The following is a 26,888-nucleotide window of genomic DNA, read 5'->3' as shown; positions in this document are numbered from 1 at the left end:
AAAACTCAATTAAGTTTTGCATGTTGAATTTGTGCCTAATCTATGTCCTACAATGTTACTTAATTTTAGTTAGTTTTAACAGGTTTTTGATGGAAACTTTAGGATTTTCCCTATATATGATTATGTCATCAGTAGATAGAGATAATTGTAATTCTTTTCTGATTTGAATATCTTTTATTTCTTTCCTTGCCTGACTGCTTTAGCTAGGACTTCCAGTACTATGTTGAATAGGAGTGGTGAGAGTGGACATCCTTGTCTTGATCTTGATCTTAGAAGAAAAGATTTCAACCTTTCACTGTTGAGTATGCTGTTAGCTGAGTGTTTGTTATATATGGCTTTTATTAAATTGGGGTAATTTCCTTCTATTCCTAATTTGTTGAGAGTTTTTATCATGTAAGGATGTTGAATTTTGTCAAATGCTTTTTCTGCATCTATTCAGATGATCATATGACATTTGTTATATAAATAAGATAGATAAGAATATTAGCACCTTAATAGAAAAATGAGCAAGGACATGAACAATTTGTAAGAAGAAATACAAATGTTCAATTAAATATCACATTATAATTTTCTTTCTGCCTGAAGAGTTTTTTAATAATTCCCATAGAGAAGATCCATTGGAGATAAATTATCTCTGATTTTATTCACTAAAAATTTATCTTTTTAAAAATTGTCATATCTGAGGGGTGCCTTGGTGGCTCAGTTGGTTAAGCATTGGCCTTCTGCTTAGGTCATGCTCCCAGGACCCTGGAATCGATCCCCACATTCAGCTCCCAGCTCATCAGGGAGCCTGCTTCTCCTTCTCCCTCTGCCTGCCATTCTGTTTGCTTGTGTTCTCTCCCTCTGAGTCAAATAAACAAAATATTTAAAATATATAAATTAGTAAATAAAAATAAATTGTGTCTGAAGAGTCTTTTCTGATGGATGCCAAATTCTGGATTGACTGCCTTCTTGTTTATTTCTCTCATATCATTCATATACTTTGGGTTCTCATTGTTTCTAGTGATACATCAGCCCCTATTTATATTGTTTTTCCTTTGTATGTAACTTCTCTTTTACTGCTTTTCCTTATTTTTATTTTGGGCAGGTTGACTGTGATGAAACTAGGTGTGGACTTCTTTGTATTTTTTCTTCTTTGAAATCACTTAGCTTTATGGATCTGTAAGTTGCTTAATGTTACCACCTTTGAGGAATTTTCAACCATTATTTATTCAAGTATTTTTTCTACTTCATTCTCTCTCCTCTCCATCTGGGGTTCCAATCGGTCACTGCAACTCTGTTTATTTTTTTTTCTCAATTTTCTTTCTCTCTGATCTTCAGATTTGGTCATTTCTATGGTTTTTGTCTTCAAGTACATTGTCTCTTCCTTTTGTCATTTTCTATCTGCTGTTAGGTTTATCTAGCTTCTTTTTTTATATTCTATTTTTATATTTTTCATTCCTAAAATTTCCATTCTGCTATGATTCCTCATCTTTATGTCCATTAAGATCATATTTTTCTTTGTGTCTTTGAACATATTTAAAATTATTGAATTAAAGTCTTTAACTGATCATTACAATATCTGGACCATTACAGAGGTTATTTTTTTCTACTGACAGCATATATTTTCTTGATTTTGATTATATTTCCTGCTTCTTCATATATCTAGTGATCTTTTTTATCATCCACCAGTTACAGTGAATGATACCTTTTAAGGAGTCTGGATGTGTTTTCTTCTGTTAGAGTGATGGCTTTTGCTCTGATATGCAGTTTGTTTAGTAGTGGTTCTCCTTTAATCTATAGAGGTTAAGTTTTGTTAGGATATGTCTAGAGTAGCCCTACCTCTAAGAGATGGTCTTTATTCTTGAGGAATGCCTTTTCTGATGCCTGTTCTGCACGCCTTGGTTTTTACAAGGTCTCTCAACTCTGGCTGAAACATAATTCTAACATCTCCCCAAATTGTGTGACCTCTAGTATCTCCATTCTACTCACAACTCCTAACAGCCACATTCTGCTAGATCTCATGGCAACTTATTCTGCACTTGTGCAGTTTAGACCTCAGTCAAATGTCTGAAGGAAACTCTTTCACAAACTCTGATCTATGTCATTGTTAGAAAATTGTTTCTAGGTAGAGAGATGGGAAAATGTGTGGCTTACCTCATTTATCTCCTTTCTCTCAGAAATCATATTTCTATACTGCTTGTTGTCTAATTCCTGAAAATAGTGTCCACAAATATTTTTTCTAGTTTTATTGCTGTTCACCACAGGAGGTAAGTCCATTGCCAGTTACTCTGTCATGATGGCAGAGGATATCTGGTTATTATTTATAGTTTTCTAAATTTTTAATAATTTATTATGAATATGTATGGTTTCAATAATCAGAAGAAAGAATAAGGGCATTATTCATTTTTTAAAACCATAATAAAGTAAAATGTAAATCACAGAGAAAGTATTTACTTCTAAATCAAAGGTAATATTAGATCTCTATGTTACACCCTCTATTAGCAAAATGTTATTAGAGATACAAAGATGGAAAATATAAATAATTTAATTCTTATGTTAGATTGTTGATAACATTGCTCCATTAAATTGGCTAAATAGTTGGAGAAAAGTATAAAAACATATGAATGAAATTTTTTGCATGAAAGTTGGTGTAACATAGAAAATTCTTGGGCATTTGAGAGTACTTATGGATGCATGTACAATGTGAGTGTGTGAAAGGAAAGAGATATGATTGATGTAACGAAAGAAAATAGGGGGAAATGGAGGCAAGATGTACGTTGAGGAAAGAATGCCTTTAAAAGTAGAAAGAGAGGGATCCCTGGGTGGCGCAGCGGTTTGGCGCCTGCCTTTGGCCTGGGGCGCGATCCTGGAGACCCGGGATCGAATCCCACGTCGGGCTCCCTGCATGGAGCCTGCTTCTCCCTCTGCCTGTGTCTCTGCCTCTCTGTCTCTCTCTGTGTAACTATCATGAATAAATAAATAAAATCTTTAAAAAAAAAAGTAGAAAGAGAATGTACATAAGTCTAGAAGATATTACTCTCCTTATTTTGCATATTACATAGTAATTTATTCACAGTATTTTCTGATTTGGGGCAGCTGGACACACAATAGGGACTTAATGAGAATGTACTGGTGTAATATTTCATTCATTGTTTCTAAAATTCTCTACTATTGTATTCTAGTTCTTCAACATCACTTACCCAATTAGCAAAGAAAGGTATGCTTTTTGTAAATGAGTGTGCTTGACTGTATTAACTACCTAGGAAGGAAGGGTTAATGGCTGATGGATGCAGGGAAGCATGAATTGAGAGTGATTTAGACAGTGGGAATAATAATTAGACTCAGGCCCAGGAGACCCAGATAAACAATGGATGGAAAGAAAAGCTTGGGACCAGGTGGGGGAGTCAAAGAGAGTGGGTACATAACGAAAAAGTCAGTTAGGGATCTATGAACTAGTGAAAAGTCAGTAGGCTTCTCTCACACTGCTTCTCTTTTTATGTTTTTGAATTCTCTGTCTCTGGCTCCTCCAGCTTTCCTTTTTCCTCCCACTTATTCCCTCTGGCTGTCTCCCAAAATTCAATTACTGCCCCCCACCCATTCCCCTTTGTAGTCACTCCTTTAGGGGAGTTCATTTATTCTCCCAATTTTGGCTACTCTTTGTACACAAATGAATGTAATATGTCCAGCACCAGTACTGAATAACTCTAGTTTCCTATTTTCTTTCTTCTATTCTAGTTTCAGTTACCCAAAAGATAGTTTTTCCTTGGGTTTCCTTCTGTCCTCTGAAACTTAATATATCAAAATTTTAATTACTCTCCCTCCTCACTCTTCTGATCCTTTTCAAAACAAGAATTCCTCCTAGCCTCACCATTGCCACCAATGGCACCTCTTGTTTTCCAGTGTCTCATTCTTGAAACTGTGGAATGTTTTTGATTCCTCTCAAACCTTTATACTCTATCCAATATGATGGCAAGGATTCTTAATCCTTTCTCTGTAAGATTCCTTGGATTTTAGCTTCATTTTTCTTTCCTGAATCACATCAAATAATATCTAAATTATCTTAATTATCTTCTTATATGGGTTCTCTGCTCCAGCTTCTCTCTGTTCTAGTGTATTCCTCTAAGATGCTAAATTCAAATCATGTTACTCCTCTTCTCAGAATCCCTTTAGTCTGCTGACCTTATCAAATTAAACTCCTCAGCTAAGAATTCAGTACCTTACCTCAACTCTCTCTCTGTCCATGTCCCTCCAAACTCTGCTCTCATTTATCCCCAAAGGAGAATCGCCAAAAGTACATACTGGACGGTATCATGGATGTACGGCATTTAAGAGAGGTTTCTAGGGACCTAGAACTAGTGTCAAAGGTATCCAAATATCTCTATTTGTTGAATAGGTCGTAGTAGATAAGACACTAAGGAAGTACAGTATGATAAGAGAAGAGATCCAAAGGTGAAACCTTGGACATGCAAAACTTTTTAAGAAAGCAAGAGGAGGAAGACCCAGCAAAAGTGATTTTAAAACTCAATCACAGGGGCACCTCGGTGGCTCAGTTAAGCATTTGACTCTTGATTTCAGCTCAGGTCATGATCTCAGGGGTCATGAGACTGAGCCCAGCATTGGGCTCCACGCTGGGCATGGAGTATGCTTAAGATTCTCTCTCTCTTTCTCTCTCTCTCTGCCCCTCCTCCACCTGCTTGTGTACACACACACACACACACACTCTCTCTCTCTCTCTCTCAAAACAAAAAAGCAAAACAAAACAAAATCAATCACAAAAGGTGGAGGGAAATGACCCAAATAGTCTCTACTATATACTTTATATCCTTTGTCTCTAAGTTGTACCAGCTCCTAGCAAAGTAGATATTATCAACCCCTTTTTAGAGATTAAAACAACAACAACAATAACAACAACTGTGGCTCCACCACTCAAAAAAAGTTACATAGTGGCTGGGTCAGGGTCCAAATCCACATTGGCTTTGATTCAAAATCTCTGCCCTCTCAAGAAAGCCCATCGCAAAAGAGCCAAGAACGAGGAGGACTAAAAATATGCTCCTGTATTTGGTGAGAAAGAGGATGTTAGTAACCATCCTGAGTTCAGTTAAACACAGAAATAAAATTGGAAGCCAAATTGCATGTGGGTTAAAACAGAAAAAGCAACAGGACTCTTTTATGAAATTTGAGAGGGGAGAGGGATGAAGCTATTGCTTGAGTATGTAGTAGGGTTAAAGGAAGCTATTTTACGGTAAGGGATGCCTGTGCATACTCGTCTCCAGGAGAGCAAGAGCCAGATGAAAGGAAGGGTTTTAAAATGCATGTGAGAAAGGGGATCAGGAGGGGAAGAGATGGGAATAAAAAGCACAGGTAGAGAGAGTTCAGCCTTAGCAAAAAGAGAGAAATAAGTTTTTCTTAAGGATAGAATATAGCAAAAGAGAGGAGGAAGTCAAAGGTTTTGAAACAGAGAGGCACCTGAATGACTCAGTGGTTGTGTCTGCCTTTGGCTCAGGTTGTGATCTCAGGGTCCTGGAATCAAGTCCCACCACAGGTTCCCTGAAGGGAGCCTGCTTCTCTTTCTGCCTATGTCTCTGCCTCTCACTCTGTGTCTCTTATGAATAAATCCATCAAATCTTTAAAAAAAAAAAAGATTTTGAAATTGAAACTATGGGAGTCTCACGGAATCTCTCTACACTCTTGGTGAGAAGTCCAGCCAGGACTTAAGGAAGTTGGAAGGAACAGAGGACGCATACCAGAAGGGCCTATAATGTTCCAAGCTCCTTCTACATGCTTTCTCTTTAAATCCATAGAACCTTATTTATTAAGCATTTTATATAGGAGGTAATCACAATGAAGGTGAACAGCAGGCAGTAGAGGACAAGAAGTGTATGGATAAATCTCTCCATCTCTCACCATTCCCTTTCTGGATCACATTTCCTGTTAATGGTTCACTGTGTTCTGGCCCCCGTGCATCTTCCCTGGGGCCTTAAAAAATGCCAGGCATGTTCCCACCACAAGACCTTGGCACTATCTATTGTGTGCACTACAAAGCTCTTCCCCTTGCCCCCTGAAATCTGCATTATTTACTCCCTCATATCCTTCAAGTTGGGCTCAAATGTCACCTTCTTTGAAAGGGCAAATCAGTGCACCTAGGTGGCTCAGTGTTTGAGCGTTTGCCTTTGGCTCAGGTCATGATCCTGGGGTCCTGGAATGGAATCCCGCATCAGGTTCCCGCGGGGAGCCTGCTTGTTCCTCTGCCTATGTCTCTGCCTCTCTCTCTCTCTCTGTCTCTCATGAAGAAATAAATAAAATATTTAAAAAAGAAAAGAAAGGGCAAATCAGACTACCTTGCCTAAAATTGTCATTTTTGACACCCACCCCAACACTGGACCACATTCACTCCCAATCTCTATTACTTTGTTTTACTTCATCGCCTTGATAGAATATAAAATATCATTTACGCATTCATTGTTTCCTGCTGGTTATCTGTGTGTCCCCCCCCCCCATTAGAATAAGAGCTCCTGGGCAGTACTTTTTAGACTTTAGTTCACTGATATATCCCTCATGCCAAGAACAAACAGTATCTGACACGTGAATATCCATCACCAAATATTTGTTGTGTGAATGAATGAATAACTGAATGATTTTGAGGTTAGTGAGAGAGACCAAAATTCAGAGTTGGGGGAAATCATGGAAGTCGAAGAGCTATGAGGGGTAAGAAATCCTAAAGGTTTGGCCTTTTGTGAGGAGGTTGAGTGAGCAGTGAGGAAGATCACTGGGAGTAAAGAAGCCAGGGTCACTGTGGTGTCAGGGTGTTTACAGGGGCACCAGGGAAATAGTCTGAGAATTACCTGTGGAATTTTATGTCCTAAAATGGCCGAACTCACCAAAGAAGACTAGTATCTTCCTTACTGTCACCCTTACAAGGCTTTTTCCTTGGTTTCTCTCTCCAACTCTTCCTTGACACCTAATAGGGCGCTGGGCACATCTCTAAAAGGTGTTTTGATTTAATCATGGGTAGACATCCCTGGGGGAAAACAAAGAAGGCTATGGATGGAGAAGAAAAGACAGGATTAAGATGGAAATAACTGGCTGAAGATTGAAGAGATTTTGCTTTAAAATCAGAGAGAAAGTGACATGTGGGTGGCTCAGTGGTTGAGGGTCTGCTTTCAACTCAGGGCAAGATTCCAGGGTCCTGGGATCAAGTCCTGGATCGGGCTTCCTGTGGGGAGCCTGCTTCTCTTAATGCCTATGTCTCTGCCTCTGTGTGTGTGTGTGTGCGTCTTATGAATAAAAAAATAAAATCTTTTTAAAAATAAAATAAAATTAGAAAATAAAGGAGGAGGAGGAGGAGGAGGAGGAGGAGGAAGGAAAGAGAAGGAAGAGTGATGCCTATTGACCTAAACACACATCCAGGCATTATCATGCCTTTATCCACACAGACACATAGCCAGACTCCTTTATGCATGCTACTATACATACAGTCCTTTTAAGTCCTTCTCCCTTGTATAAGTGCTCAATAATAGACAGCCATGGATGTGTGCACAAACACACAAATACACACATCTACATGGCCCTGCTCCAAAATTAATTCATCTCCACTTCCCTCTCCTGTTTAGCATCTGCAATGGAAAGAGCTCACAATCTTTGTAAAGGAATGCCTATTAAGTAGATAGGGACCAGAGAAAGCATTTATTGTACATTATTGTTAGCAATTTTGGGTAACCAGACCCACAAATCACTGTTATAATGGACCATCTGCAGTGACATGGAAATCAGAGCTATAAAGAACTTTTGTAATAGGATTTTACCTGTAGCCACGGAAAGAGGTCTCCAAATACATTTAGCGTACAAATAAGGGAACTAGCCTATTTAAGAATGAGGACCTTAACAGCTGCATAATAATGCTAATTATACATGATTCTTATCTCTTTGTTAAAGCACTTATATTACTCTCTTAGATTCTGTTCCAGTTAGCAGTATTACTGGATGTACTCGAAAGTAATACAATTATTCTTTCAAAATGTTCTATTACTTCAATTTTTCATTAATTCAGACTGCCCTTAGCTCCACCCTTTCTCCCACCCCTCACCTCCTCTTGACAATCGGAGGAAATTAGGGCAGTCTCGGTGTATGTACAGACTTAAGGTTTTTAGCCTTTTCTGCCTTGTCCTAGAAAGAAGTCAGGAGGAGAGCAGAACATCAACCCTGAGGTCCTGGAGGGGAGAAATCTGGGAGATCCAAGCAAATGGATCAGAAGGAAGAAAAACAGGAGGGGAATTAAGACAGAAGGGAGGCAAGTGGGAGAGAGGGGTACAGAGAAGGGGAGGGTGGAGAACAGGACACTAGAATGGAGAGCTGCAGGGAGAAACAAGCTGAGAGCTGGAAAAGTGTTGAGGACCTAAAGCAGAGCGAAGCAGGGGAGCAGGCAACCAAAAAGGGAGCAGGGGAGAGGAAAGCAGGAAAATCCTATAGGAGAGGTGAGGAAAAGGGTGGCAGAAGGAGAGGTTTGGGGGCATCTGGGTGACTCAGAGGTTTAGCATCTGCCTTCCGCTCAGGTTATGATCCCAGGGTCCTGGGATCCAGGCCTGCATCAGGATCCCCACAGGGAGCCTGTTTCTCCCTCTGCCTATGTCTCTGCCTCGCTTTCTGTGTCTCTCAAGAATAAATAAATTTTAAAAAGGACAAACATTATATGTTCTCATTCATTTGGGGAATATAAATAATAGTGAAAGGGAATATAAGGGAAGGGAGAAGAAATGTGTGGGAAATATCAGAAAGGGAGACAGAACGTAAAGACTGCTAACTCTGGGAAACGAACTAGGGGTGGTAGAAGGGGAGGAGGGCGGGGGGTGGGAGTGAATGGGTGACGGGCACTGGGGGTTATTCTGTATGTTAGTAAATTGAACACCAATAAAAAATAAATTAAAAAAAAAAAAAGCAAAAACAAAAAAAAAAGAGAGGTTTGGGAAGGCAGGAATGAAAGCATTCAAAGCCCGTCTGCTGGCTAGATCCTACATGCCTCTAGGGATTTCACACACACACACACACACACACACACACACACACACACACACACAATTTTACTCAAATGGTTCGGTTTGGTTAAAATGTAGGTAGATGAAAGAGAAATTGTGCCTCCCTCACCATTTGGTCCTAGATCAACTGTGCACATAAATACAGCATACAAACACTGTCCCACCTCTTCTTGGGCTGGAGACAGTCTGTGATCACTACACTACTTTGAGCCAACTTCAAACCGTGGCATAGTTGCCTGTGACCATATATACTCCACTTTCATCTCCCAAAATTACCGCAACTGCCAAGGCACGACCTCGCTAATTGATTTGTTTTCTCTTCACTTTTCTCACACAACCCTACCCCCCTGCAACCTTCCCTCCAAATTCTTTCCAAGCACTGGATCCTCTGAAGTAGGCAGATGACACTCCATCCTCTGCCCCGGCCCCACAACAGAAGCAGCTGCTGTATAGGCAGCTTGTGGGTGTGTCAGGGCCCAGCTATGGAGCTGCTAGAAAATGTGCCATATCCTGGGGTCCATGTAGAGGTGACTGAACAAGGTAGCAAGCTGAAATTTCTCTTTCCTGGCCCGAAGTGGGGCACCTATTCACCCCGCTAATATTTCCCTCTTTTCCGGAGGCTCCTAAAGGGAGATCTGGCTCTGTAAGCTCACAGTCTCCTCTGCCTAAGGCCTTGGGACAAGCTGTCAAGAGCTGGGGCGGACTGCCTTGTATTTACTAAGTGCTCCTCCTGAAAATGAAAATGTGAGCCAGTATATACTCCAGAGCTCTCAATACTCGTCCACCTCCAGGTAAAATATTTTCTCACTCAACACCATGATACCCTTCCCCAGAAGGTGGAGGGTAGGCACATCTTTTTGTTCTCTCTTTGACCTACTGTACTAATTTCATTGTCTTACAGCCTGACTGCTGGGCCCCAAATCCTCTTCACCATTTGCCCCAAAAAGGTCTGGTAGTTGGGGCGCCTGGGCGGCTCAGTGGTTGAACATCTATCTACCTTTGGCTCAGGGTGTGATCCTGGGGTCCTGGGATCGGGTCCCACATCAAGCTCCTTGCGAGGAGTCTGCTTCTCCTTCTGCCTATGTCTCTGCCTCTCCCTCTCTCTGTGTCTCTCATGAATAAATAAATAAAATCTTTTTAAAAAAAAGGTCCAGTAGTCCTGATACAACTAGGCTCACTAACAAACAGTTGGTCAGGAAGGAAGTAGGGATAGGGGTATGAGATGAGTACCTCCCTCCCTCCCCACATGCCAACACAGGCCCTCACTATATTCATTTCTGGAATCTCTGCAATCTTCCAAACAGGTGCAGGGAAAATAAGGAAGTACAGAGTAGCATAAATCAGGTAACTGAATCACTCCCAGACTTGGTTCCCAAGATGAAGCAGGCTGCCCCATGCCAACCACTCTGGACTCCGTGGGTGACAACTTTCCCTGGCCTTTGTGCACCAGAGATAGAGGGGTCTGCCAAACTACATGCAATAGAGGTTTCCAGCTGCTTTGCCCCAATACCTCTGTCCTCAGGACTCCATCTTCCTAGGGAGTTCCCTAAACCTTCCTCTCTAGTTTCCTTGAATGCCAGTAAAGGTGTCCTAGGTTGGGCTCTTTCAGAGCCTGAGAGCCCTTATCCCAGATCCCCGACAGCTAGGCAAGGGAGCCAAAGACTTCATTCAATAGAGCATCTCCAGCTGCAGGTTCAGTGAAAGGGGTGGGGAAGGAGAAATTCTTACAGATGGATGAGGACATGAAATCTGTGAAATCCGAGATTAGCAGCATCTCTGGTGACAGAGACAAATGGGCACATACTTATGGGGTGAGAGAAAAGCCATAAACATGTCTTTTTAAAAGTTATTTATTTCAGGGAGTGTTCCCCTAGAGACTTTCAAAGTACCGGCAGTTTTCACCAGGTGCAGAATACTCCATGTCCTGTCAGCACTGGCACCTGAGCAGTGGATGAGCAAGCCAGAATCACCCAGGAATGAGGGGGTGCCCCTAGCTCATCAATCCGCTGGTAAAAGCAGCTTCTGGGAGGACTGGAACTGGAAAGGCAAGGTGCCTAGACTTGAGAAGGTTGGTGTCACTGCTGTTTGAAAGATCTCTCAGAGCAAACCCAAACCCACTCTTAACTGTGTTAGTATCTCGACAGGGCCAGGAGTAGGGCAAGACAAAAGGAATGCCAAAATTTAAGACGGTGCTTAATCTTGGGGTCATGCAACTGCCACCCATGCACTCCCATGACCCTGAGAATGAGCACCTCCTTAAATTTTGCACCCTGACTGCCTCCCTTGTCTCATCCTATCCCTGGCCCTGTATTCCAGCTAAAAAGCCAATTTCAGAATTCGATATCTGGAGTGGAAAAACCAGCAAAGAAATCCACTGCCTGGTCTGCATCTGATTGCCCTACACAGTTTGCACAAGCAAAGGAACTTGAACAAAACATTCGGACCACAAATTGAAGAATTAAGACAGGGAACATTTTGTCGGGATGTTATTTACTCTGCTTTATTCCTTCCCACCCTGGAGAGCTCTGAAGCTGCTGTGGCAAATCATTCCATCTTTGGTCAGTTGTATTAGAAACATCTTCCAATGCCAAGCAGTGAATCACCCCTTTGCAAGGCTTCTACCCATTACCTCCTACTTCTAACATACAGAAAAGCTCATTCCATCTTCTACAGGACACTCAGCCGAACACTCAAAGAGAAGTAAAACAGTCCAGCATCTTTATGTGTACACAGAGTTGCCATTTGTTGCATGCCTACAAAACCCCACTGCTGTATGCTGAGCCACACTCCCCAAGTGCACTATGCACCATCCCATTTCATCCCCAAAGTGATTTTATCAGGTAGGTGCTATTGTTAACCCATTTTACCAGTAAAGAAACGAGAACTCCATATGGCAGGGCTAGGCTTGTTAATGTCACTGTCACGGGGCCGCTGCCCCAACCCACCATCCTCGCGGCCTCCTGGGGAGGGGCGGCTGCGGGGCTGCTGTCTGGCGGTGCATGTGCGCCCCCGCATCCCCGGTGTAGATCGGTGCAGATGGGAACCCCCATTTTCCGCCTGTGGGGGAAAAATGTCACTGTCACAGACTTAACGCTTAACCCACTGCTTGACACATGGCAGGAGTTTAATAAGGATTTATTGATTTGAATGAGTGAGGCCCAGTGCCCAAGACACGGAGCCAGTAATGGTAGAGCTGGGATTCAACTTCCAAGTCCAAAGCCTGCTGTCCTCTTGTTATTCCCACATTTCTAGTTCCTTCCTCTGATCTTCATAAGACATTAACTTGAGTCTATTCATCTTTTTTTTATTGGAGTTCAATTTGCCAACATATAGCATATCACCCAGTGTTCATCCCATCAAGTACCCCTCTCAGTGCCTATCACCCAGTCACCCCAAACCCCCACTCACCTCCCTTTCCATTACCCCATGTTCATTTCCCAGAGTTAGGAGTCTCTCATGTTCTGTCACCCTCACTGATATTTTCACTCATTTTCTCTCCTTTCCCCTTTATTCCCTTTCACTATTTTTTATTTTCCCCAAAAGAATGAAACCATATAATATTTGTCCTTCTCCGACTGACTTATTTTACTCAGCATAATACCTTCCAATTCCATCCATGTTGAAGCAAATGGTGGGTATTTGTCATTTCTAATGGCTGAGTAATATTCCATTGTATACATAAACCACATCTTCTTTATCCATTCATCTTTCTTTTTTTTTCTTTTTTTTTTCTTTTTAAGCATTATTATTATAAAAGAAAAAGTGAACAGATATTATAACATTTAAAAGAAGCTACAGATTTCATTTTTTTTTAAAAAATGTAGCATTTCATGCATAACCTGGAGATGAAAACATATAACCTTGTATTTTTCACTCTTTTAGTATGGTAAGTGGAAAAACTCATCATATGATGTGAGGAATGACCAGCAAAAGACAAATTCACCAAATAGAAGCAAAAGAACATATTCAAGCAGATACTGTTAGAATAGCTCTACAATTTGACATATGTCATGCTTCCATTATACACATGGAAAGGATTAAAATGGAATGCTGATACAGGTAGAAAGACCTCCTGTATCAGAGTTGGGATGAAACATTCATGTCAAGGTTGGGAAGTTCTACTTGATTTCTGAAAGCGTATTCAAAACAATTGACAAAAAGTTTTAATGCTTTAGCATTTGATTCCTCACTTATAATTTTAGAATGTTTAATTAAAAAAAACACATCCAAAAAAACCTGATAGAGGTTTTCTGGCTCTGGTTTAGAGATGGTCTCTGTAGTAGTAAAATTGTTGAAATTCAGTTAATATAGCAATACAGAAGAGGGTGGATGATGCAAGCATTTACACATTTCCTTTTAACCACCTGCTAAGATTACTCAGGAAGCTGTCGAGTATATGGAAGTAGGTCGTATTAAAGCCAGAAAGTGCTAATACAAATTACATGCACTTTGTGAGTCAGGTAAACCACTTAAACTTTCTGTACTAGTATTCTCTCAAACTGATTTTTTTAAAGTATACATGTGTGGATATGTAGTGGAAACTCAGAGAACAAGGAGTATTACTGATATGTCAGTTGTTGCTTCTTTAATTTATTTAACTTTATTAGTCAAAGGCTATCTTGTAGATAATTTGAAACCACTATGAAGTCATTTTCCTACTTCAAAAATGTCGGTTTTCTTTGTAATAAATTATCTTAATAAACCTCTATTACCAGGCTTACAGATATAATACAAACTTCAGCTGATATATAGTATTAATAACATGATGTATCCTCATGACTTAGTATGTTATATGAAACACAAATATCTCAGGAAGGGAATCTAGTTCAGTACCTTAACTGACAATCATTGTTTGTCATTAGTCAAGCCAGCAATAGATCTGGTTTTGCCGTAATAGCAATGGGTGTGAGATAATTATATTAACTTCCAAACAGAAACCTAACTATAGGCATAATCTTAACATATTTTTTTAGGATAAGATTTGAATTAGTTTCTAGAAATTTTATTTTACTCATCATTCCTTTATCTTACATATTAACCACATATACATAAAGTGCTATTATATGCCATTTACATAGCAAAATGTTTACTGCTTTCCAGGTTTGGCTTTACACTATATTTTTTTAATTTATTTTTTTATTGGTGTTCAATTTACTAACATACAGAATAACACCCAGTACCCGTCACCCATTCACTCCCACCCCCCGCCCTCCTCCCCTTCTACCACCCCTAGTTCGTTTCCCAGAGTTAGCAGTCTTTACGTTCTGTCTCCCTTTCTGATATTTCCCACACATTTCTTCCCCCTTCCCTTATTTTCCCTTTCACTATTATTTATATTCCCCAAATGAATGAGAACATATAATGTTTGTCCTTCTCCGACTGACTTACTTCACTCAGCATAATACCCTCCAGTTCCATCCACTTTGAAGCAAATGGTGGGTATTTGTCATTTCTAATAGCTGAGTAATATTCCATTGTATACATAAACCACATCTTCTTTATCCATTCATCTTTCGTTGGACACCGAGGCTCCTTCCACAGTTTGGCTATCGTGGCCATTGCTGCTAGAAACATCGGGGTGCAGGTGTCCCGGCGTTTCATTGCATTTGTATCTTTGGGGTAAATCCCCAACAGTGCAATTGCTGGGTCGTAGGGCAGGTATATTTTTAACTGTTTGAGGAACCTCCACACAGTTTTCCAGAGTGGCTGCACCAGTTCACATTCCCACCAACAGTGTAAGAGGGTTCCCTTTTCTCCGCATCCTCTCCAACATTTGTTGTTTCCTGCCTTGTTAATTTTCCCCATTTTCACTGGTGTGAGGTGGTATCTCATTGTAGTTTTGATTTGTATTTCCCTGATGGCAAGTGATGCAGAGCATTTTCTCATGTGCATGTTGGCCATGTCTATGTCTTCCTCTGTGAGATTTCTGTTCATGTCTTTTGCCCATTTCATGATTGGATTGTTTGTTTCTTTGCTGTTGAGTTTAATAAGTTCTTTATAGATCTTGGAAACTAGCCCTTTATCTGATATGTCATTTGCAAATATCTTCTCCCATTCTGTAGGTTGTCTTTGAGTTTTGTTGACTGTATCCTTTGCTGTGCAAAAGCTTCTTATCTTGATGAAGTCCCAATAGTTCATTTTTGCTTTTGTTTCTTTTGCCTTCGTGGATGTATCTTGCAAGAAGTTACTATGGCCGAGTTCAAAAAGGGTGTTGCCTGTGTTCTTCTCTAGGATTTTGATGGAATCTTGTCTCACATTTAGATCTTTCATCCATTTTGAGTTTATCTTTGTGTATGGTGAAAGAGAGTGGTCTAGTTTCATTCTTCTGCATGTGGATGTCCAATTTTCCCAGCACCATTTATTGAAGAGACTGTCTTTTGTCCAGGGGATAGTCTTTCCTGCTTTATCGAATATTAGTTGCCCATAAAGTTCAGGGTCCACTTCTGGATTCTCTATTCTGTTCCACTGATCTATGTGTCTGTTTTTGTGCCAGTACCACACTGTCTTGATGACCACAGCTTTGTAGTACAACCTGAAATCTGGCATTGTGATGCCCCCAGCTATGGTTTTCTTTTTTAAAATTCCCCTGGCTATTCGGGGTCTTTTCTGATTCCACACAAATCTTAAAACAATTTGTTCTAACTCTCTGAAGAAAGTCCATGGTATTTTGATAGGGATTGCATTAAACGTGTATATTGCCCTGGGTAACATTGACATTTTCACAATATTAATTCTGCCAATCCATGAGCATGGAATATTTTTCCATCTCTTTGTGTCTTCCTCAATTTCTTTCAGAAGTGTTCTATAGTTTTGAGGGTATAGATCCTTTACATCTTTGGTGAGGTTTATTTCTAGGTATCTTATGCTTTTGGGTGCAATTGTAAATGGGATTGACTCCTTAATTTCTCTTTCTTCAGTTTCATTGTTAGTGGATAGAAATGCCACTGACTTCTGGGCATTGATTTTGTAGCCTGCCACGCTACCGAATTGCTGTATGAGTTCTAGCAATCTTGGGGTGGAGACTTTTGGGTTTTCTAAGTAGAGTATCATGTCATCGGCGAAGAGGGAGAGTTTGATTTCTTCTTTGCCAATTTGAATGCCTTTAATGTCTTTTTGTTGTCTGATTGGTGAGGCTAGGACTTCCAGTACTATGTTGAACAGCAGTGGTGAGAGTGGACATCCCTGTCTTGTTCCTGATCTTAGGGGAAAGGCTCCTAGTGCTTCCCCATTGAGAATGATATTTGCTGTGGGCTTTTCATAGATGGCTTTTAAGATGTCGAGGAATGTTCCCTCTATCCCTACACTCTGAAGAGTTTTGATCAGGAATGGATGCTGTATTTTGTCAAATGCTTTCTCTGCATCCAATGAGAGGATCATATGGTTCTTGGTTTTTCTCTTGCTGATATGATGAATCACATTGATTGTTTTACGGGTGTTGAACCAGCCTTGTGTCCTGGGGATAAATCCTACTTGGTCATGGTGAATAATTTTCTTAATGTACTCTTGGATCCTATAGGCCAGTATCTTGTTGAGAATTTTTGCATCCATGTTCATCAGGGATATTGGTCTGTAATTCTCCTTTTTGGCGGGGTCCTTGTCTGGCTTTGGAATTAAGGTGATGCTGGCTTCATAGAACGAATTTGGAAGTACTCCATCTCTTTCTATCTTTCCAAACAGCTTTAGGAGAATAGGTATGGTTTCTTCTTTAAACGTTTGATAAAATTCCCCTGGGAAGCCATCTGGCCCTGGACTCTTGTGTCTTGGGAGGTTTTTGATGACTGCTTCAATTTCCTCCCTGGTTATTGGCCTGTTCAGGTTTTCAATTTCTTCCTGTTCCAGTTTTGGTAGTTTGTGGCTTTCCAGGAATGCGTCCATTTCTTCTAGATTGCCTAATTTATTGGCGTATAGCTGTTTATAATATGTTTTTAAAATCGTTTGTATTTCCTTGGTGTTGGTAGTGATCTCTCCTTTCTCATTCATGATTTTATTAATTTGAGTCTTCTCTCTCTTCTTTTTAATAAGGCTGGCTAATGGTTTATCTATCTTATTAATTCTTTCAAAGAACCAACTCCTGGTTCTGTTGATCTGTTCCACAGTTCTTCTGGTCTCAATTTCGTTGAGTTCTGCTCGAATCTTTATTAACTCCCTTCTTCTCTTGGGTGTAGGATCTATTTGCTGTTTTTTTTTTTTTTAAAGATTTTTTTTTTATTTATTTATTCATGATAGTCACAGAGAGAGAGAGAGACAGAGAGAGAAGCAGAGCGAGAAGCAGGCTCCATGCACCGGGAGTCCGACGTGGGATTCGATCCCGGGTCTCCAGGATCACGCCCTGGGCCAAAGGCAGGCGCCAAACCGCTGCGCCACCCAGGGATCCCATATTGGCTGTTTTTCCTCTAGCTCCTTTATGTGTAAGGTTAGCTTTTGTATTTGAGTTCTTTCCAGTTTTTGAATGGATGCTTGTATTGCGATGTATTTCCCCCTTAGGACTGCTTTTGCTGCATCCCAAAGATTTTGAATGGTTGTATCTTCATTCTCATTAGTTTCCATGAATCTTTTTAATTCTTCCTTAATTTCCTGGTTGACCCTTTTATCTTTTAGCAGGATGGTCCTTAACCTCCATGTGTTTGAGGTCCTTCCAAACTTCTTGTTGTGATTTAGTTCTAATTTCAAGGCATTATGGTCCGAGAATATGCAGGGGACAATCCCAATCTTTTGGTATCGGTTCAGACCCGATTTGTGACCCAATATGTGGTCTATTCTGGAGAAAGTTCCATGTGCGCTTGAGAAGAATGTGTATTCAGTTGAGTTTGGATGTAAAGTTCTGTAGATATCTGTGAAATCCATCTGGTCCAGTGTATCATTTAAAGCTCTCGTTTCTTTGGAGATGTTTTGCTTAGAAGACCTATCGAGTATAGAAAGAGCTAGATTGAAGTCACCAAGTATAAGTGTATTATTATCTAAGTATTTCTTCACTTTGGTTAATAATTGATTTATATATTTGGCAGCTCCCACATTCGGAGCATATATATTGAGGATTGTTAAGTCCTCTTGTTGAATAGATCCTTTAAGTATGATATAGTGTCCCTCTTCATCTCTCACTACAGTCTTTGGGGTAAATTTTAGTTTATCTGATATAAGGATGGCTACCCCTGCTTTCTTTTGAGGACCATTCGAATGGTAAATGGTTCTCCAACCTTTTATTTTCAGGCTGTAGGTGTCCTTCTGTCTAAAATGAGTCTCTTGTAGACAGCAAATAGATGGGTCCTGCTTTTTTATCCAGTCTGAAACCCTGCGCCTTTTGATGGGGTCATTAAGCCCGTTCACATTCAGAGTTACTATTGAGAGATATGAGTTTAGTGTCATCATGATATCTATTCAGTCTTTGTTTTTGTGGACTGTTCCACTGAACTTCTTCTTAAAGGGGAATTTTAAGAGTCCCCCTTAAAATTTCTTGCAGAGCTGGTTTGGAGGTCACATATTCTTTTAGTTGCTGCCTGTCTTGGAAGCTCTTTATCTCTCCTTCCATTTTGAATGAGAGCCTTGCTGGATAAAGTATTCTTGGTTGCATGTTCTTCTCATTTAGGACCCTGAATATATCCTGCCAGCCCTTTCTGGCCTGCCAGGTCTCTGTGGAGAGGTCTGCTGTTACCCTAATACTCCTCCCCATAAAAGTCAGGGATTTATTTTCTCTTGCTGCTTTAAGGATCTTCTCCTTATCTTTGGAATTTGCAAGCTTCACTATTAAATGTCGAGGTGTTGAACGGTTTTTGTTGATTTTAGGGGGGGATCTCTCTATTTCCTGGATCTGAATGCCTGTTTCCCTTCCCAGGTTAGGAAAGTTTTCAGCTAGAATTTGTTCAAATACATATTCTGGCCCTCTGTCCCTTTCGGCGCCCTCGGGAACCCCAATTAAACGTAGGTTTTTCTTTCTCAGGCTGTCGTTTATTTCCCTTAATCTATCCTCATGGTCTTTTAATTGTTTGTCTCTTTTTTCCTCAGTTTCCCTCTTTGCTATCAACTTGTCTTCTATGTCACTCACTCGTTCTTCCACCTCGTTAACCCTCGTCGTTAGGACTTCTAGTTTGGATTGCATCTCATTCAATTGATTTTTAATTTCTGCCTGATTAGCTCTAAATTCTGCAGTCATGAAGTCTCTTGAGTCCTTTATACTTTTTTCTAGAGCCACCAGTAGCTGTATACTAGTGCTTCTGAATTGGCTTTCTGACATTGAATTGTAATCCAGATTTTGTAACTCTGTGGGAGAGAGGACTGTTTCTGATTCTTTCTTTTGAGGTGAGGTTTTCCTTCTAGTTATTTTGCTCAGTGCAGAGTGGCCAAAAGCAAATTGTATTGGGAAAAAGAGAAAAAGAGAGGAGAGAAAGAAGGAAAGAAAAGAGAAAGAGAAAAAAAAGGGAAGAAAAAGAAAAAAAAACGAAAAAAAAAGGAAGAAAAAGAGAAAGAAAAAGAAAGGAGAAAAAAAGGGGGTGGGGGAAGGAAACAAATCAAAAAGCAAAACAAAACAAAAACAAAAACAAAACAAAAAAAAAGAACCACAGGGGAGTATCTTCTGATTCTGTGTTTGTTAAGTCCCTTGGCTTCTCCTGGAAGTTGTCAGTCTAGCTGATCTTCTGGGGGAGGGGCCTGTTGTGCTGATTTTCAGGTGTTAGCAGTTGGGGGAGCTGCTGTGCCCCTGCCTGGTGCAGGGCTCAGTGGGGGTTGTTTACCCCGTGAGGCGGCAGGAGGAACAGCCCCAGTGGCGGGGCAGCTCTGGAAACCTGGATTCAGCTCCGGCAGGAACTCCGTCTGCAGGGCCTGGCGGCTCCGGGCGGGGCCGCTGATCTGCTCAGCTCGGGGCAGGAGCGTCCTTGCTGTCCTGGGCTCTCCCGGCCTCTGCCTGTCCCGGGGGAGGCGGGATCCTGGGCTGTGTCCCGGCGCCCTGTGCTCCGGAGCCTGCGCTGTTGGATTCGCGCTCCCGGGCCGCGCAACCCCCTCCGCGGAGCTGCCGCCCGCGCCCCCCCGAGCTGCTCCTGGAACCGCGCAGCCCCCTCCGCACGGAGCCTCTTCCTCTGCCCGAGCCCCTCCGAGCTGCTCCCGGGGCCGAGCAGCCCCCTCCGCGGAGCCGCCACCCGAGCCCCTTCAGCTGCTCTGGGTCCCGCCGGGTCCCGCCGTGCGCGCTGCAGCCCTTAGGGAGCTCGGCGCACTCTCCTGGGCGCGCAGTTGCTCTGTTACTGTCCCGGGGAGCCCGAGGGCATCCTCGCCGTCCTGCGGTCCTGCTCCAACTCCCCGCGAACCCCTTTCCCCCGGGAAGGTCGGTGCAGCTCCTGTGTCTCCGGGACGGGGCTCTCCTGTCCTGGGGACACTCGCCCCGGCCTCAGCCCGGCTCCTCGCGGGGCCCCTCCCCCTTGGAGGCCTTTGTTTCTTTACTTCTTTTTCCCCCGTCTTCCTACCTTGATAGAAGCGCGAACTCTTCTCACTGTAGCATTCCAGCTGGTCTCTCTTTAAATCTCAGGCCGAATTCATAGATTTTCAGGATAATTTGAAGGTTTTCTAAGTAGTTTGGTGGAGACAGGTGATTTGGAGACCCTACTCTTCCGCCATCTTGCTCCTCCCTCCCTCCATTCATCTTTCGATGGACACTGAAGCTCCTTCCACAGTTTGGCTAGGGTGGACATTGCTGCTATAATGGAGTGTAGCGTGTATACAGTTGATGTATATTGGAGTATAGGTGTCTCCGTTTTTCACTGCATCTGTATCTTTGGGGTAAATCTCCAGCAGTGCAATTGCTGGGTTGTAGGGCAGTTCTATTTTAAACTTTTTGAGAAATCTCCACACAGTTTTCCAGAGTGGCTGTACCAGTTCACATTCCCACCAACAATGCAAGAGGGTTCCCTTTTCTCCACATCCTCTCCAACATTTGTTGTTTCTGTCTTGTTAAATTTCCCCATTCTCACTGGTGTGAGGTGGTATCTCATTGTGGTTTTGATTTTTATTTCCCGAATGGCAAGTGATGCGGAGCATTTTCTCATGTGCTTGTTGGCCATGTGTATGTCTTTGGTGAAATTCTGTTCATGTCTTTTGCCCATTTCATGACTGGATTGTTTGTTTCTTTGCTGTTGAGTTTAATAAGTTCTTTATAGATCTTGGATACTAACCCTTTATCTGATAGGTCATTTGCAAATATCTTCTCCCATTCTGTAGGTCGTCTTTTAGTTTTGTTGACTGTTGCTTTTGCTGTGCAGAAGCTTTTTATCTTGATAGATTCCCAATAATTCATTTTTGCTTTCATTTCCCTTGCCTTCATAGATGTATCTTGCAAGCAGTTGCTATGGCCAAGTTCAAAAAGGGTGTTGCCTGTGTTCTTCTCTAGGATTTTGATGGATTCTTGTCTCACATTTAGATCTTTCATCCATTTTAAGTTTATTGTTGTGTATGGTGTAAGGGAATGGTCTAGTTTCATTCTTCTGCATGCGGATGTCCAATTTTCCCAGCACCATTTATTGAAGAGACTGTCTTTTGTCCAGGGGATAGTCTTTCCTGCTTTGTCGAATATTAGTTGACCATAAAGTTGAGGGCCCATTTCTGGGTTCTCTATTCTGTTCCATTGATCTATGTGTCTGTTTTTGTGCCAGTGCCACACTGTCTTGATGATAACAACTTTGTAGTACAACCTGAAATCTGGCATTGTGATGCCCCCAGATATGGTTTTCTTTTTTAATACTCCCCTGGCTTTGAGGGGTCTTTTCTGATTCCACACAAATCTTAAGATGATTTGTTTCAACTCTCTGAAGAAATTCCATGGTATTTTGACAGAGATTGCATTAAATGTGTACATTGCCCTGGGTAACATTGACATTTTCACAATATTAATTCTTCCAATCCCTGAGCATGGAATATTTTTCCATCTCTTTGTGTCTTCCTCGATTTCTTTCAGAAGTGTTCTGTATTTTTTAGGGTATAGATCCTTGACCTCTTTGGTTAGGTTTATTCCTAGGTATCTTATGCTTTTGGGTGCAATTGTAAATGGGATTGACTCCTTAATTTCTCTTTCTTCATTTTCATTGTTAGTGTATTGAAATGCCACTGATTTCTGGGCATTGATTTTGTATCCTGCCATACTGCCGAATTGCTGTATGAGTTCTAACAATCTTGGGGTGGAGTCTTTTGGGTTTTCTAAGTACAGTATCATGTCATCTGCAAAGAGGGAGAGTTTGAATTCTTCTTTGCCAATTTGAATGCCTTTTATTTCTTTTTGTTGCCTGATTGCTGAGGCTAGGACTTATAGTACTATAAGAAGAATAGCAGCAGAAGAAGAGAGTTAATAAAGATTTGAGCAGAACTCAAAGAAATAGAGACCAGAAAAACTGTGGAACAGATCAACAAAACCAGGAGTTGGTTCTTTGAAAGAATTAATAAGATAGATAAACCATTAGCCAGCCTTATTAAAAAGAAGAGAGAGAAGACTCAAATTAATAAAATCATGAATGAAAAAGGAGAGATCACTACCAACACCAAAGAAATATAAATGGTTTTAAAAACATATTATGAGCAGCTATATGCCAATAAATTAGGCAATCTGGAACAAATGGATGCATTTCTGGAAAACCACAAACTACCAAAACTGGAACAGGAAGAAATAGAAAACCTGAACAGGCCATAACCCGGGAGGAAATTGAAGCAGTCATCAAAAACCTCCCAAGACACAAAAGTCCAGGGCCAGATGGCTTCCCTGGGGAATTCTATCAAACATTTAAAGAAGAAACCATACGTATTCTCCTAAAGCTGTTCAGAAAGATAGAAAGGGATGGAATACTTCCAAACTCATTCTATGAGGCCAGCATCACCTTAATTCTAAAACCAGACAAGGACCCCTCCAAAAAGGAGAATTACAGACCAATATCCCTGATGAACGCAGATGCAAAACTTCTCAACAGGATACTAGCCAATAGGATCCAATAGTACATTAAGAAGATTATTCACCATGACCAAGTGGGATTTATCCTCAGGATGCAAGGCTGGTTCAATGCTCATAAAGCAATCAACTTGATAGAGCATATCAACAAGAGAAAAACCAAGAACCGTATGATCCTCTCAACAGATGCAGAGAAAGCATTTGACAAAATACAGCATCCATTCCTGATCAAAACTCTTCAAAGTGTAGGGATAGAGGGAACATTCCTCAGAATCTTAAAAGCCATCTACGAAAAACCCACAGCAAATATCATTCTCCATGGGGAAACACTGGGAACCTTTCCCCTAAGATCAGGAACAAGACAGGGATGTCCACTCTCACCACTGCTATTCAACAGTCTCTTCATCTCGATGGCTCTCCTCAAACACAAGTATTTTAAGAAAGACTGGTGGAATGTTAACTAACTGGAATTAAAATAAAAACTTAAAAAAAACCCAGAATGAGTGGGAAAAATAATTGGTGGAACTGACCAGAGAGTGCCAGCAAGCTCTCCCTTTTGACAGCATGATTCGCAAATGTTCAGAGAGGTGTGTTATGGTATTGATGTAACTCTGGTCCAAGGAGGAGGCCTTCCTGTTACCCTCCCCTCCAATTTCTAGCCAGAAGTTCTATTCCCTCAAATCTCAATGATACTAATGAGCTTCTGTTTAGTGTCATTCGTTTTAATAAAAATTTCAGTTTATTACACATACCGTGTCTGGGCATTAGCTTTCTTGTCTTAATTACTAGATAGCTCCTAAACTTTGTTTTCCCTTTCTTGTCTTGTTATCCTTCATTATAACTAGACTCAGAAGCATATCTGGGCATTTTTCTGTTATTTGACATAATCTGCATCACCAGGCAGCTGCCTTTCAGAATCCGTTTACACTTCTTCCAAAGGCCCAACCTTTGAAAAGAAGAAATAGAAAAACAAAAATGAACCTGTGTTCCTAGGTTCCCAGGCCCTTCAATTCACTACCTTGAATTCCACAATCATTAAAGATATCTCCCTGATTTTCTGATGGTGTCAAAGTATCAATAGGAATGGGTAATAATCAACAGCTTTGATAAGTCTCTGCAGGCTCTATGGCATAGCCTAGATTAAGGCTGGTCATATTTGAGTTATTTCCAACTTCCTCTGTGCCTTCAGTGAAAAATCCTAATGACTAAGACCCAAGGAGTTTGTAGCACATACCCTTACTTCTAATGGTACTCAGGAATTCTTCTTATAATTTATCCTTTTCAAGAGGGTCTGCTTCACTCCGTTGTAATTAGAGTCACATGTGTGTTATTATGTTTCATACATATTTATGTCTGTATCTATTTACAGTGGTACAATGATGATTCCTCTCCTCTTCCTTTTCTCTGAACTGCCCCCCTGGAGCCCCCTATATTCCTGTCTTTGATATCTTTAGCCATGGCATCTGCCCTATGGATCCTCAGATGCTGCTGCTTATTTAAAAAAATCAAGTCTCATGCTCTGGGTAAAAGGCTTCACACCTATTAGACATGTTATACACTTCAATGGGTCAGGGGTGGTGGTGTTATTTCTTCTTCTTTTCCCCATATGTAACACATTCAACTCAAATTCAAATATGAGCAGGCCATTGGTTTTAGGGGCTGTGGATACAAATTGATAGTTGTTAAAATTAGAAAGGCTGGCAATCTTGCCTAAGCTTTGAGTTCTATGTTGCTAGAATCTAAAACTCCTTTGTTTTCTCTTATTAATACTACCTCAATTGTTGTGGATGCTTTTCACCCTCCCTGATAATATGAACTCCAGGGGGGTGGTCTGTAGACTTTTTGCCTACTCCACAAACATGGCAGCTAGATGGCTTTTGGTAGTACAGCCAGTGCTTAACTTTAGAGAGAAGTACACTCCCTACAAGTTGCTAGAGAAATCCAAAGGATTATCTCCTTTCATTTCGGGCTGAGACTCTACATGGATCCTCTTCTTTTAGGGACACCATTGGGAGCCATCTTATTCAACAACCATAATGTACCACATTTTTTTGTTGCCCTAGTAATAAGAGCTTCTGTTCAGTATTTTGTAGAAAAAAAAAAGTTTTTTACAACAAATATTTAAATTACCTACATAAATATACAAGTGACATGTAATTTTATACAAAAGTTTTAGAAGCACATAGCAAGTTGTCTTGTTGAGCTAGGAATTATTGAGGATAGTGGGGATCTTGAAGTTGAGACTACATGACTATCTGTAAGGGGCATTGTAGTTGAGATTTCCACATGGAGTTGGAAGCTAGTCTAGCTAATCTCTAAGGTTCTTCCAACTCTAAGGTTTAATGTTCAAAAACCAATCCTCAAAGGGTGTATACCTCATGTTATATGAACCAGAGCTGAAATCTTAGGCTCTGGGGAACCTCTGCATATGTTTCAAATGTCTGGTATTCTCAGCATCCCTGGTACACATTCTGAACTCTGGGATAGTGTTAAAAGAATTTCAGGACTCTGCAAATACACTATTCCTAGGTAGGCTACATCTTCATATTCCCCATTGTCCTTAGTATACTCACACACATAGTAGGAATAGAATGGATGATGGTTGTATCTGAATTTTCAGATCTAAAAATGTACCAGAATACCTACTTTCTGCCTTCCCTGAAATTCATGATGGCATGGTAATGACTCTCTGGCCAGGTCATATTCATTGGCCTGGGCAACTTACCCCTCTATCATGGCATTCTTTAGGGTGGCATGAACCCAGCATCATACAGAGGAAGAAGTCATGAAGGAAATCATATCATGTGCTTCCACTCAACCTCTCTTCATATTTGTAAACCTACTTAGAGTAAAATAAGATTCCCATGTACATTGGAGATAACATTCCATTTAGGAAATAAAATTAAAAAAATATGTTGGATTAAGGAGGCGTAGTCCAATTATTTCACACTAGAGATAACTGTAGATGCTATGAGATTATTTTTTTGTTTTAAAATCTCAATAGTTTTAGTGCTTATGAAGCTAATTACTTCTCCCTCACTATCTATTTTCCCTTGTGCAAAGAGACCCGGACTATTTTAAATTCACAATGCCACAGAGAAAACTCTGTCTGAAATTCATTATTGATTTTTTATTCAGTTGCTAGGACATTGAGTTCTTTCCAGCTAAGCTCCTAGGTTACACCACTTACCAGTAAACATAGTGATAACTTGAGTTTTTTCAGATAGAATATGGTTTGGTGGAAAGGTAGGTAGAACAGGGATGAAACAGATGAATGGCCAGTAAATGGAAGAATAGTTAGCACTGGAGAGAATGGCTCACTAGGTAGATGATGCTGATAGATTAGTGTTGGCATCTTAGAAAGGTCACCCTTTCCCAGCCTGAATTCTGTATCTACTGTCAAATAAGACAAAACAATGAGCTTTTGTTACTGAGAAGAGATAGGCTGGAAGATGTGGCTAATGATACTGGTCAAGAGCATTTTCCGATTTTGAATTCCAGAAATAACAGAGATCTCTCCTCCCAGAGGCAGGCAGTGCTGTATATGATCAGGCCGCTCCCCATAGGGTGTGTGGAGAGTCCTTTTATAGGAGCAAAAGAAGAACAAAATAGGATGTAGCTCATTTTCAGGAAGAAGAGAGGAGTCTGGGATCTCTGGGTGGCGCAGCGGTTTAGCGCCTGCCTTTAGCCCAGGGCGCGATCCTGGAGACCAGGGATCGAATCCCACGTCAGGCTCCCCGTGCATGGAGCCTGTTTCTCCCTCTGCCTATGTCTCTGCCTCTCTCTCTCTCTCTCTCTCTCTCTCTCTCTCTCTCTCTGTGACTATCATTAAAAAAAAGAAAAAAAAAAGAAGAGAGGAGTCTAATCAACTCCAGTTGTTTGCAAACCCATTAACTGTGTCACTCCACCTCTCATGAAAAGGAGTAGTAAAAGACGGAGAGAGGGCGTTCCCGCCGCTCATCCAGAAT

General features: G+C 41.0%; 1 pseudogene; it reads right to left on the bottom strand.

Annotated features, from left to right (window-relative positions):
* LOC140628449 (glyceraldehyde-3-phosphate dehydrogenase-like) overlaps positions 1–12,061 on the bottom strand; it is a 52,490-nt pseudogene extending 40,429 nt beyond the window's left edge.
* Positions 12,062–26,888: the final 14,827 nt, after the last annotated feature.

Source organism: Canis lupus, chromosome X (genome assembly GCF_048164855.1).
Source record: "Canis lupus baileyi chromosome X, mCanLup2.hap1, whole genome shotgun sequence".
In the NCBI taxonomy this organism is placed as follows: domain Eukaryota; kingdom Metazoa; phylum Chordata; class Mammalia; order Carnivora; family Canidae; genus Canis; species Canis lupus.
This window is presented reverse-complemented; position numbering and strand designations above follow the sequence as displayed.